This window comes from Pinus tabuliformis, chromosome J (assembly GCF_031772625.1).
Source record: "Pinus tabuliformis cultivar Carrire ecotype Pingquan chromosome J, CPIR1, whole genome shotgun sequence".
NCBI lineage: Eukaryota > Viridiplantae > Streptophyta > Pinopsida > Pinales > Pinaceae > Pinus > Pinus tabuliformis.
Window position 1 is genome coordinate 1,072,759,046 of NC_142295.1, and position 13,818 is coordinate 1,072,772,863.

Here is a 13,818-nt window from a genome sequence, read left to right on the forward strand (position 1 = left end):
GAAATTCCAAGCATGTTGATTCTTTCTAAACATGGGTTGTAATTTACCAATATAAAACCATAGATTTAAAATTGTGCCATAGATTTTTGAACGTACCACCTTTCCATGTTTTTATAAATAAAGTTCATCTGCTAATTACCATAGGAAAACCGTGCAAATGTCATGGAAACTTCCCAATGCATAAAATGCCAATAATTGACTAAGCATATTCATTTCTAGGTACCACCTTTACCTATTTTTATAAATAGAGTTTATTTGCTAAATACCGTAGGAAATCCATGAAAATAAGATAACTTCCAACAACAAAAAATGCCAAAAATTCATTTCTTAAAAAATAGATACATGAAATGTTTAAAGACACTTGTAATTCTCCCTTAGTAATTTTCTTAATATTTGAGAAACAATAATATAGGAAGAAAGCAATACAATGCAATAAGACTGCCTCTTACAATCTTAACCAATATATGGAGTATTCATCAATGGTTGTAAAAGTATGTGTCCTAAATTCCTAATTGCTAGTAAAGTCCCATGCAAATGATTATAGATTAGTGAAAAACACTAGAAGGTTTAACAGTCAACTAAGAAAACATATAATTTCTTCGTAGATGCACAAAACTATTAGATATATTTACCTCATGTCGACACTCTCTTCTACCAACAAATCCATGAGAAACATTAATGCAGTATGAAAGCATTCGAGCAACAATATTACAGTAGTAGGACCCAAATATAAGGGAATAATATGTTTCCATTATCACAAGAGAAACCCAATAGCTACTTTCTCGCACCATACATATTGTGCTCCAGTTTGAATTATATTCAAAAGAAATTTGTTAGTACTAGTAGTTGTATTTGAACTAGAAAATATTGGGGGCTACAACCATTCCTATATAACCTGAGACAAGAGAGCTAAGTTGAGCTGACAAAATCCTATCTCTCCCCTTCCCCAAGCCAAATCAGGGAGAAGGACAGTTTTTTTTACATCAACTTTTTTCACTGTCATGACCGGTACCACATGAGTATTATCTAAGAAATTGATTACATAGAAATATACATTGACAAAAAATACCTAATACATAGAGCCTAGTAAAGAATAGTCGAACTTCGCAAGCAAACACTAGGAAACCAATGTTTTATTCCACTCAACTTCTCTTTTGTGTGATTATTTTCTTCTTTTTTTTCGTCCTATCATGATAGGCAGGGAACTAGTGGTCTATTTAATTACTCTTGCATATGAAGAAGCCCTCTCAACACCCTAAATTGGAGGATCCTCCCTTGGTGGCTTGGCATAATAATTCAAAGCCTGTTCAACTTAAAGCTTCTTTGTCCCCTCCAGATCCTTTAATTTTCCTCATGGACCACCAAAGACTCAACTTTTTCTTCTTCTCCTTGTTACTGCTCACCTAATACATTTAAATTATTGTAGACTGAGCGCAAAACTAATAATTTGGTTTGAGTGGATTACAATAAATGTTGTCGACATTTCCTCCTAGTCATTGTTCACATCAGTTTCTCTTTTGATTGAGTCTAGGTCACTAGCCTTTCTTATAGTCTCTTTCAAAATGATCATTTTCATGAAAAATGTTGCATTTGAAAAGGATTTGTTTCTAACCTAGGCTATGAAGGTGAAACCGATGGTTTGAGTTCAATTGAATGGCTTTTGGCATACCTTTCGCCAGTTATTAACAAGTCTTTGGGACTACTCTATACAAGAATTTCCCAATGTTGTTTCATATAAGCTAGTATATCAAGTCATCCAAAAAGTGAATGACAAGTGCAAAACGTGAACCCACACTGGAACTATCTTAGGGATGTCCTCTTCTAAATTGAAGTCCAAAAACCAATGATTCAGATACAGACCTTTCGATCCCAAGAAATAAGGACCACTCCAAAATATCAAATATTTGTCTTCCCTTAGCTGGAACAAGAAAATGATAAATCCAACAACCATGAACAAAGAAACTTACTGATCCCCTTCATTAGTGGAAGCCAATATAGAGCTCAAGAAATTGGAAACATTTCATGGACCAGACAAGGGTGGAAGGGATTCAAAATAACTTAGGTTTCAACTATCAGTGTCATTTCTAGGATTTAATGTATGCAGCAGAGGGCATATCATCTTCCTTTAGATTTCTTATATATGTTATCAAACCCCTCATTCAAAATTCTATTACTATTTACTTGTCATTACCAAGTTGATATCAAGAAATAAAGTTTGCCTTTGATTTCTTGGACATTCTGTAATGTTCAAAAGAAGATAAACAGGGTTGGCTTGATTCCCAAGGAACTATCTTAGTAGTTAAAATAGCTAAATGCCTTGGCAATTATTAGTATGAAATTGTCTTCAAAATCCTATGCACGTCCATGTCATCTCTGATCCTTCCATACTTTGTGATATAGTTAGCCCAATTGAAACCTTTAAATTATTTGGATCCAGTTTTCATAGTATAATGTGGCAGGAGACAAGCTTGGAAGTTGGTATCTAAGTAGTTGCATTGGGATTCTCTGGACTATTTTCAGCAATATAGAGTTTCTACATTGATTGAAGACAACTCGGGTAACTTCCCTCTTTTACCAACAAACACCTAATGAAAAAAGGATTTCATATGTGGCATGAATTTTGGGATATGAACAAAGTGTAATGGCTATTCGAGTAAGAAAAAATCAGTATCATAATCTCCAACCTATTGAACACCTATCCTTTACTACAATATGTTAGATAATTCTAGAAACTGTTAGCTTAAGCTAACAATGGATGTTCATGGGCTCATTTGGAAGGGGTTGGTTATGGTCTTATGGGAGGCCTTGTTGAACTGTGAAATGGAAGATCAGTGGTTTTGAAGCCAGGTGGGTGCAGGGAATATTGAGGTGGTTGACTTTTCATAAAAAAATTGCAATCAAGGATATGACATCACTTCAGTTTTACTGATTAAGATGGTTCGGTTTGTGGAAACATGAAATAGTCAAGTATGTGTTGACGAATGGTTCAAATTTCTGAACATTCAGGTCTTGAGTAGCTATCGATTATAGCATTCTCTTAGTTGCTCCCCTCCACTGGAATGGAGTTCTGTTTGGAGGCTAGCTAATGGTCTTGGAGGCTGGCAGGTACATGTGATATGTGATCAAAATGTCAGAGTTGTTTTTGTGAAGATGTCACTGTCATGTAACATTTCATGAGGTGCAATATTTGATCGTCTTGTGCGAAAATTTTACATTCCAATCAAAATTGGCTCTCCGGGTTTGGGCTAGGATTGGCATGCTTAGAAGGGATATAGATTCTCTGATGTATGGAGCCAAAGCAGATATGTTAGAGCTCCTGACCTATGTAAGTTGGTGATTCCACTATATTAGATTTGTTAATTTTGATGTAAAGTTTATTGATTTTTTTATGAAAAGTGTGGGGTATTTTCAACCAATAATTTTTTTTGCATTTCCAGCTTAACACTTACTATATAATCGTAGTAATTAATGCAATATGAAAATCCATGTTCAACAAATCCTCACAATATTTCAATGAAATTTTTAATTATTTTTTCTTATTAGATCGACTATATAAAAAGTTAATCTCAGGACTAAGTCAAATATAAGGTTGACGACTAGAAACCGCATGCACCAATAGATGTATGCCAACAACTACAACTATATTGTATAACTAAATCTCTACACATTTATTTTATCACACTAAATGTGCTCACATCAAAAAATGGAAAAACAATTGACAGAGACTTCTCACAAAAAATAGAAATAAAGTTAAAAATATTGTTAAAAATCCACATGTTGGGCCATGGGACATTAAGTAATGTAACATACAAAATCATATGATTCAAGTGATACTACAATTTAATTATACACAATTTAAAAAAATCCAAAATTCACAATAATAGTACGTACATTAGATGGTATAAGGAATAATGTTGTGTAGTCATTAGCATTTTTTTTATCTCTTCCATATACAAGTTAGCAAAATAATAACTATACAGAGTCCCTTTCTTGAGAAAAGTGATTGCAGTTGGTCTGCATTTTATTTTTGGATGTCTGCAAAATAGAGGATTGTAGAAAAGAAACATTCTTGTCTTCTGACAAGATAAATAAGTGCATGTTCCTAGAAATGTAAGTCTATTTTTTTGAAGTTTTGGAGGTTTTTCTAGTTGATTTTCTGGTCTAATTTTTCCAAAATCGAGAAGGATTTATTGGAATCACAAGTTTGAGTAGTGACTCTCCACAATCCAAGTGTCCCAGTGGTTTTTCAGGGTGATATATATATATATATATATATATATATATATATATATATATATATATATATATATATATATATATATATATATCCATGGAGAAAATTCGTAATTTTCATTAATCAGAAAATTACATGTTGTAGATGCTTATATCATATGCAGAAGTGTGGGTAGAGCCACTTACAAAACAATACTCCATATGAAGTATTCCAAAAAAGCCCTCAGATAGGGCAGCGAACAAATGGGTATGAAAACCCCAGCAAATCTGTACAAACAATGCCCAAAAAAACCCCAAAAGGCCAATATTGAGCCCCAGAAACAGACTTGTAGAGGATACCCATAGCCATTACAAAAAACAGAAAATAAGAGCAGATGTACAGCACCAAGACCCACCACCGAACCACCATAAGCAGATAAAAGCTCCTGAGAAGGGAAAACGAGAACATTCAACTCTAGATTTGGTGTCCCAGACAAGTAGGAGAGGCACGAAATGAGGAAGAGAGCATCCAAGGTAGCCACTCCTCCCCCACCCCCTCAAAACTCTCCTCCTAAAGCAGATGAAACCAGAGGTAGAAACAAAACTGCCCCATACTACCTCAGCAGCCTGCAGAAACCCCAGCGAACCTAGTCATGTTGTAGCGGCACAAAACAATGCAGAGACAGTCACCTCCACACCCCTATTCCCTCAACGCTCCAAATAACAGCAGTGGATAAGCTAGTGAGCGTCCAAAATAGCACCATTTGCTGTAGCAAAGGAACCCATCCGGTCCCACCAGAGCAGAGGCGAGACTGGGGATAGAGGCGGTTAGGGTAGCCTCCTTGTCCCTAAGCAGTGAAAAACCTAAAGACCAAAAAATTTCCCCGCTTCCGCACCGCAGCTTAGATGAAAAACACCAAAGGCCTCCTCCTTGGCTTGTCCTCCAAATTAGAATGACACAGAAGGGATTTGAGCTGCAGACCTCTAAAACCTTCAAATCACGGACTCTCGCCTCCCTCCCGGATTTTCCACATAGGTTCTTCATGCCCAAATTTGGTAGCAGCTTCTTCAGCCGCGCAGACTTCCTCTTCACACTCTGCTTAGATGGACAGTATTGATAGAAAGTTGTACAGAGCAGTGGCCTCCCTTCTCACACAGGTTCTGGACCAAAATGGCAGCACTTCACGCAGAGCAAAGGCAGGGATTTCTCTGGTCACGCAGCAGCAACACCAGACTCATGCCACGTAGCACCACTAGCAGCTTCCTTACTCCTTACGCAGAGGCAAAGTCAACTATATATATATATATATATATATATATGCAGTAAAAAACCTCAATTTAAACAACACAAATAAAACATTGACCAAATTTTCTTTTAACAGATTCCAGCCAAAAATTCCAAAACATCTAATAATTAGACAACACCAATAGCCTTAGCCCTATAAAACATGTATCATGAGTATCATTTTGTCCTTGGGATGAGAGAAGAGTCAGAGTTTTCCCTTGTGATGTCCTATGTCACATGGTGTGCTTCATATGATGTATTTAATGTGCTATTTTTATGTGTTTAATGATTGTTTAACTATGTTGTTCTCCTTATACACGATAATATGTGTTATGCATGGTGAATATGATGTTAGGCCATTATGTCTTCTCATATGCAGGGGATGGTCAATGCATAGTATTTGAAATATTAATGATTATATGAGTATTAGATATTAATGCATGGTATTTTGTAATTGACAGGTGTTTGACAAAATAACCAAAAGGAGATGAGGTTTCATGGATTGTCATAATTGCAAGATACACCCAAAATGGGTATTGGTAAAAGAAATTAAAAAACTTTGGCCAAACGTTACAAGCGAGAATGAAGCCAAATCATTTTACTATTGCTATTGTCATTGATGTTTGTTCCAATCTAACAGTCATGGAAATTGGAAATCAACTCCATTCTTTTGTTATCCAAAGTGGACTTTGCTCATATCTCTATTATAAATGTCATTGCTGACATGGATGCAAATTTTGGAAGTTTGGGAGATGCCTTAAATGTATTTGATGAATGTGAATGTGAGATTGCATCATGGAATGCATTACATTAAAAATGGAGCATTATGGGTGACCTTCTTGGCCATGCTGGGCAACTGGATGGTGCTAAGGATTTTATAAATAAATGTGGTTTGAGATTAATGCTTTGGTATGGTAGACCTTGTTGTCACCATGAAAAGTACATGGAAATTTGGATGTAGAGAAATAAGAAACATAACATATTCTCATGCATGTGCTTCCATCTTATATGTGTGTGTTTGCGTGTGTGTGTGTTTTAGATGACAGGTGTATTATCTTGCAAATGTGAGAAAAAAAAGGATGAAATGCAAAGGAGTCAAACATAAGACAGGATGCAACTAAATTTGAGCCTAAAATAAGGATCATCAACTCTTTTGTGAGACAGATCACACCCACAGTCAGAGGATATATATGCCAAGTTGGAGATATGAAATGAACAATTAAGGGATTTAGGGTACTTCCTTGCTACAATATTTGTCTTGCGTGAAGTAGATGAGTATAAGAAGGAAACCATCCTTCCGCTCATAGTGATAAGCTATCAATTACATTTGGTGTTATGAAGAAATGCCAAGGACACCTATATGTATCATCAATAATATTTTTATGTGCAAGGATTGTCATAGTGCCACCAATCACATTTCCAAGATAGTCTCCCAAGATATATTTGTGAGAGACAAACGATTTTCATTGATTTAAGGATGGTGTGTGTTTATGTGGAGATTACTAGTGACATTCTTGCATAGAGTGCAGACTAAATCAAAGCATTGAATGGATTAGTAAACCAAAACCACTTTAGAGAGACTTGGATAAAGGTCTCAATCCAAATTCTAGTACCTAAGGGGTGTCTTCTCGTAGAAAATATACAAAAAGTGTCTATACTTCTCAATAATATAATAGGGTGTAGATCCTTGAATTATGTGGATGAGTCTCTCTCGGTGCCAATTGTTGGGTTGTATTATATTCTTTCCACGACTAGCCCACCTAGTTAACGGGGGGGGGGTCATAGGGGGTTTGAGGGGTGCAGGTAACCCCTCTCTATGGGGTCTGGGGTAGCACCTCAGAAAATTTTGTTTTTTGGACCCTATATTAGGTTGGGCGGACCTACCTATGGTTTTGTGCATATTTTTGGTACATGGTTTTGGACGCGAAGGTTTTTGGTCCATGGAATTGGATGCTTCGGCATGTATAAATGTGTATTGTAACATTAAAATGAACATAGGAAAAAATCAAGCTAGTAGTCCCGGTTTAGGGATCCAGGGGAAATATATGTGTATATGTGTTTTATGTGTTTGGTATCAGAGTTGTTTTTGGCTTCAAGGGAATGCCTTTGTTGCTGGGGGGTTTCGCTCGGGCCTGTGGTAAACCCTGTTCAGTGGGAGATCTGCGAGATCGATTCTGGTGGTGAAAAGAAGATGGCAAGAAGTGGAAAGATAGAGATCGATAAATTTAATGGTCATAGTTTTGGGTTGTGGAAACTCAATATGGGGGATCTGTTGGTGGATAAATATCAGTGGATCGCGGTAGATCCAAGTACTAAACCAACGGGTGTGTTCGATGAAGAATGGAAGATGTTGGATCGGAAGGAAAAGAGCGCAATACGATTGTGTGTCTCAGATTCAGTATTGCTGAATGTATCAGGGGAAGATACAGTGAAGGTTTTGTTTGAAAAGTTAGGGACTTTGTACCAATCTAAGTCTCTGGTGAATAAACTGTTCCTACGGAAAAAGTTGAATAACTTGAGGATGAAAGATGGAGACTCGATGACAGAGCATCTGAATGCATTTAATACTGTGGTAAGTCAGTTATTATCTTTTGATATTAAAATTTCAGATGAAGATAAGTGCATCTTTTTGTCGTGTTCTCTACCAGATTCATGGCATAGTCTGGTTATTGTAATAGGTAGCAATACAACTGCTTTGCAGTTTGATGAAACAGTCTCATCCTTGTTGACGGAGGAGATGAGATGGAAAAATATGGAGAGCCAGAATGGTGATGCCTTGTCTGTTCGAGGACGGTCCTAGAACATAAACAAAAATAAGTCATCGGGTGGGAGACCTAAATCTAGAGGGAGATCTAAATCTCCAGGAAAACCTGTAAAGGTGGTGTGCTGGAAATGTAGAAAGGAAGGGCACTACAAAAGGGACTATAAATCTAAAGCTCCTGATAAAGGAACGTGATTTTATGATGCTCCTTCTACAGAGGCGAAAACGAACTTAGATGAAGGTGGGGATGTGTACTTGGCTTCTTCAAGTACACATGTAGATCATGAGGCATGGTTGATTGACTCAAGTGCTGTTGAAAATAGAAACAAGAAATGCTAAAACTAGAAGTGCTAAAAATACCACTTCTATAAATAACAGTTTGGGTACTAGTGCTGGATTGAGCAACAGGGAAGGAAAAATGGAAGTGCTAAAAATAACATTGCTATTTTTAGCAGTTCAGGATGGATTACAATTTTAGTCAGTCCCTGGACTAAAATAGGAAGTAAAATTCGAATTTGAACTTAGCAACTATTTGAAAATAAATTAATTAATTCTCCATGAGTTAATTAGTTGTGAAAAATCAAACATGAAGTCTATGTGAGGACATGCAACAGTTTCTCTATTAATTGAGGAATTTATCCATCAGTTAAACAGATAAGAATGAGTTCTAATTTGAGTAGTAATCAGTTTACTCAGTTAACTAAGTCAAGTTCAGTTAGATTGATTTAAACAGTTTGTTTAAATTAATGTAAGTTCAGTTAGTTAATGCATGATTACATATAACTACTGCACTTCAGATAATTGAATATTCTCTCATGAATAACTCATGCATGTCAGTTCATACAGAGACCGAGTTGAGATCAAAGGAGGGATAGTGTACCATCAGTTGGATGGATTTTTCCTATAAAGGAAGCTCATCCATGGAGAAGGATTTATCTCCTTCAGGATTGCGCAGTTGGATCAGAGGTTAGTGAGTTTGTGAAGAGGCCAATTCACACAAGTGACAACACTGGACCCCAAAGAAAATTGCGCAAAGGAATAGGAAGCTTGGAGGGTAGAGGAGAAGGTTTGAGAGAGGCCTTTGACTGTCTATGAGTAGCAGAGGGATTGCAGAGAGAGAAGGATAGCTTGTGAGCTTATTCTTTTTGTAATCCAGACTATATTTCCACTTGTATGATAATAGAGAGTTGGGGTTTTAGGCTGAGGCTTTCCCTGGGTAAGTTCTTCTGTGTTATATGTGATTGATTTATTCTTATCAGTTATATGTGTTCAATTGATCTTGCTCAATTCGATTAAGCTTCAGCATAATTGTTTGTAGAAGTGGATCAAGTATTTTACTTTAGTATATTGCATTCTCAAGTGATCTACAGTGGGAATTTCTACAGGTGAATCCTTTCACTTCACTCCCCATAGAGAGTGGTTTTGCGAGTATGAGAAATACGTTGGTGGTGATGTCTTCTTAGGGGATGATAGGAAGGCTAGAATCATTGGTCGCAGAAAAGTAAAGTTGAAGTTGCAAGTTGGAAGGGTTAGAACACTTCCGAGTGTTCAACATATTCCTGCATTGGCCTGAAATCTGATTTCTGTAAGCAAGCTGGATGATGTAGGTGTAAAAACAGTGTTCGATAAGGATACCTGCAAGATGGTTCGGGGAGCACCGGTATTGATGCAGGGAGGTCAGATTGGAACTCTGTACAAGCTTCAAGGTAGCACTATTTTTTATGGGTGCAACAACTTTTTGGTTCCTCAAAGTGGAGCAGAAAATCTAGTGGTCTCTAGAGAGAAGACCATGCTGTGGCATCAAAGGCTTGGACATATTGGAGAGAAGGGCCTTCGAATACTTCATGGTAAGGGTATGGTAGAAGGTATGATTAATAGCTCTCTGGATTTTGATTTCTGTGAAAATTGTATATATGGGAAGCAGAATCAGGTGAGTTTCCCCTTTGGTGGTAAGAGGGCGAAACAAATATTAGAACTTGTGCACAATGATGTGTTTGGACCTGTGAAGGTTCCATCACTGGGTAAGTCTGTGTACTATGTATCATTTATAGATGACTTCTCAAGGAATACATGGATATATTTCCTTAAGAAGAAATATAAATTCTTTGACAGGTTTAAAGAATTTAAGGCTCTCGTGGAAAACCAGACAAAGAAGAAGATACAAGTGTTGAGGACAGATAATGGTGGAGAGTTTTGCAGTAAGGAATTTGAAGAATTTTGTACGAAGTGTAGTATAGCACGGCAGAAGACTACTCCATACACACCTGAGCAAAATGGAGCTGTGGAAAGAATGAAAAAGACGTTGATGGAAAGGGCAGGAAGCATGCTCAATTGTGCTGGGTTAGGACAGGAATTTTGGGCAAAGACAATGGAGACAGCATGTTACCTGGTCAACAGATCACCTTCATCAGTGTTGGAAGATAAGACTCCACAAGAGGTATGGACTAGTAAGAAACCCTCTCTTTCACATCTGAGGTATTTGGATGTGATGCGTATGTATATGTTCCAAAGGAGAAACGAACCAAGTTGGATAGTAAATCTGAGAGTGCATCTTTATTGGGTATAAGGATGGTTTAAAGGGTTATAAGCTTTGGAACCGAGTAACAAGAAAGGTTGTGTACAACTGAGATGTGGTGTTCAGAGAGGTAAAATATGTTATTAAACATGAAGTTCAACCAAAGGAACCTGAGAAGATAGAGTTTTAGCTTAAGGAGGAAGAATCAGACTCTACAATAGAGGAGGAATCAGAAGATGAAGAGCTACAAACTCTGGGTGTGAGAAGATCAGTTCGAGAAAGAAGGCAGCTAGAAAGGTATAGTCCATCTACTTTCTGTTCAAATTTTGCTTTATCTATTACTGGCAATGATCCTAGAACTATGAAGGAAGCGGTAGATTCAGAGGATGGCAAACTCTGTAAAGAGGCCATGGTTGATGAAATGGCATCTTTGCACAAAAATGAGGCTTGGGATCTGGTGGAGTTGCTGGCTAGAAGGAAACCCATTGGCAGCAAATGGGTGTTTAAGAAGAAGGCAAATGTAGAAGGAAAGGTGGAGAAATGCAAAGCTTGGTTGGTAGAAAAAGGTTATTCCCAAGTGCTGGGAATTGATTTTTGTGATATTTTTTCTCATGTTTCCAAGGTAACTTCTATTAGATTACTTTTATCTATTGTTGCTGCTTTTGATTTTGAGGTAGAACAGATGGATGTGAAGACAACATTTCTTCACAGGGATCTAGAAGAGGAAATCTACTTGAAGCAACCTGAAGGCTTTGCGGTGAAGGGTAAGAAAGAACCAGTATGAAAGTTAAAGAAGTCTCTATATGGGTTAAAATAGTCACCAAGGATGTGGTATTAGAAATTGGATACATTTATATGGGGACTTGGCTTCACCAGAAGCAAAGAATATCACTATGTGTATTTTAAATTAATTGGTGACAGTGTTATTTATCTGGTCTTGTATGTGGATGATATGTTGTTGGTTGGAAATGACAAAGAAATTAGCCAGGATTTGAAGACCCAATTGTCCTCCAAATTTGACATGAAAGATCTTGGTGCTGCAAACTATATTTTGGGCATGGAAATAAAAGAGATTGGGCAAAGAAGAAGCTCTGGTTAAACTAGAGGAAGTATGTCGAGACAATACTGCAGAGGTTTAATATGCAGGATAGTAAACTCATGAAGGTTTCTATTCATGTAGGTGTGAAGTTATCTACTGAACAGTGTCCCAAGACATAAGAAGAGGAAGAGGACATGTCCCGTGTTCCATATGCAAGTGCAGTCGGTAGCCTGATGTATGCAATGGTCTGTACTAGACCAGACATTGCACATGCAGTGGGAGTATTGAGCAGGCTTATGTCAAAACCAGCAGTAAAGCGAGTTTTTAGATATTTGCATGGCAGTAGTGATTATGGTTTGTGCTACCAAGGTAGACCAGGATTGGACAAAGTGTTGGATATTTGTGGCTTTGTTGATGTAGACTGGGCTGGATATCTGGATCAGAGAATATATACAAGTGGGTATGTGTTTAACCTATTTGGAGGTGCATTTAGTTGGATGAGTAAGGAACAATCTATAGTGGCACTATTAACTACAGAGGCAGAATACATGGCAGCCACTCTTGCAAGCAAGGAAGCAGTTTGGTTGTAGAGATTGTGTTCAAGTATGCGGTTAGTACAGGGAGCTATAAGGATAGACTGTGACAGCTAAAGTGTAATTTTCTTGGCAAAGAACCTTCCATATCATTCAATGACAAAGCACATTGATGTTTAGTATCACTTTGTGAGGGATATGATAGAAGACAAAAAAGTGTTGCTTGTAAAGGTGGACACTTTGAAGAATACCGCAGCTGCAATGACAAAATATGTGAGCTCTGAAAAGTTCTCTTGGTGTAGAGAAACAATGGGCATTACAAGGTTGGATAAATGACTAAGCTCTCTTGTGCCCCCTTGTGAAAAGAAAACAACAAGTGGGAGAATGTTGGATTGTGTTATATTCTTTCCACAACTAGCCCACATTGTTAATCGGGGGGTTAGAGGGGGGGCGAAGCCCCCCCTTTGTTGCACCGATTGCATAGTGGGGGGGTCACAGGGGGTTTGAGGGGTGCAGGTAACCCCCTCTATGGGGTCCAGGGAAGCACCCTAGAAAATTTTGTTTTTTGGACCCTATATTAGGTTGGGCGGACCTACCTATGATTTTGTGCATATTTTTGGCACATGGTTTTGGACACAATGGTTTTCGGTCCATGGTTTTGGATGCGATGGTTTTCGGTCCATGGTATTGGATGCTTCGACATGTATAAATATGTATTGTAACATTGAAAGGAACATAATGAAAAATCAAGCTGGTAGTCCCAGTTTTGGGATCCAGGAGAAAATATCTGTGTATATGTGTTTTATGTGTTATGCTCTCACATTGTTTATTTGCTGTGTTTTAGAATTCGTATGTAGGTAATTTCTGTACAGGGTTAAAACCTACACCAATTTCTACATTAATATTTGCATTTCATGGGAAGGGGGAGGGTTATTTTGGTTTTGAGAGGGTTATTTGGAGATCTTTTCCATGAACAAAAGAGCAGTAGATAGAACTTGGAGGTAGTTGAATAGGCAGGTGAATTCACAATTGAAGGTGCCCGCAACTTTAGAGGCTAAATCTCATGTTACACTCTGGTTTATTTTCCCCTCTTTAACTATAGCTTTTTGAATCTCTTCTATGAAACAGTTAAACAACTGGATGGAATCCCCTTGATTGATTGTTTGGCTAAACTAAGGGTGATGGGTGGAGGGACCAATTTCTTAGGGATGTAAGAAGATGCATTAACAATTTTCTGTTGCTAACCTGCCCCAATTAGTAAACCAACAATAGTGGTTGTAAACACAATGGCTAACCACTATAATGAACCTTGAATTTTCAATCATGAGAGGTAATCACTAAAATGAACCTTGATTTTTCAGGTGAGTTGGCTTTTAGTTATGATCAGGTGACTAGTCATGATGAACATTGATTTTTCAATGACAATGAGCAATTATTTGTTATTTTTTTATAAATTATTATTTATGTTTTGGA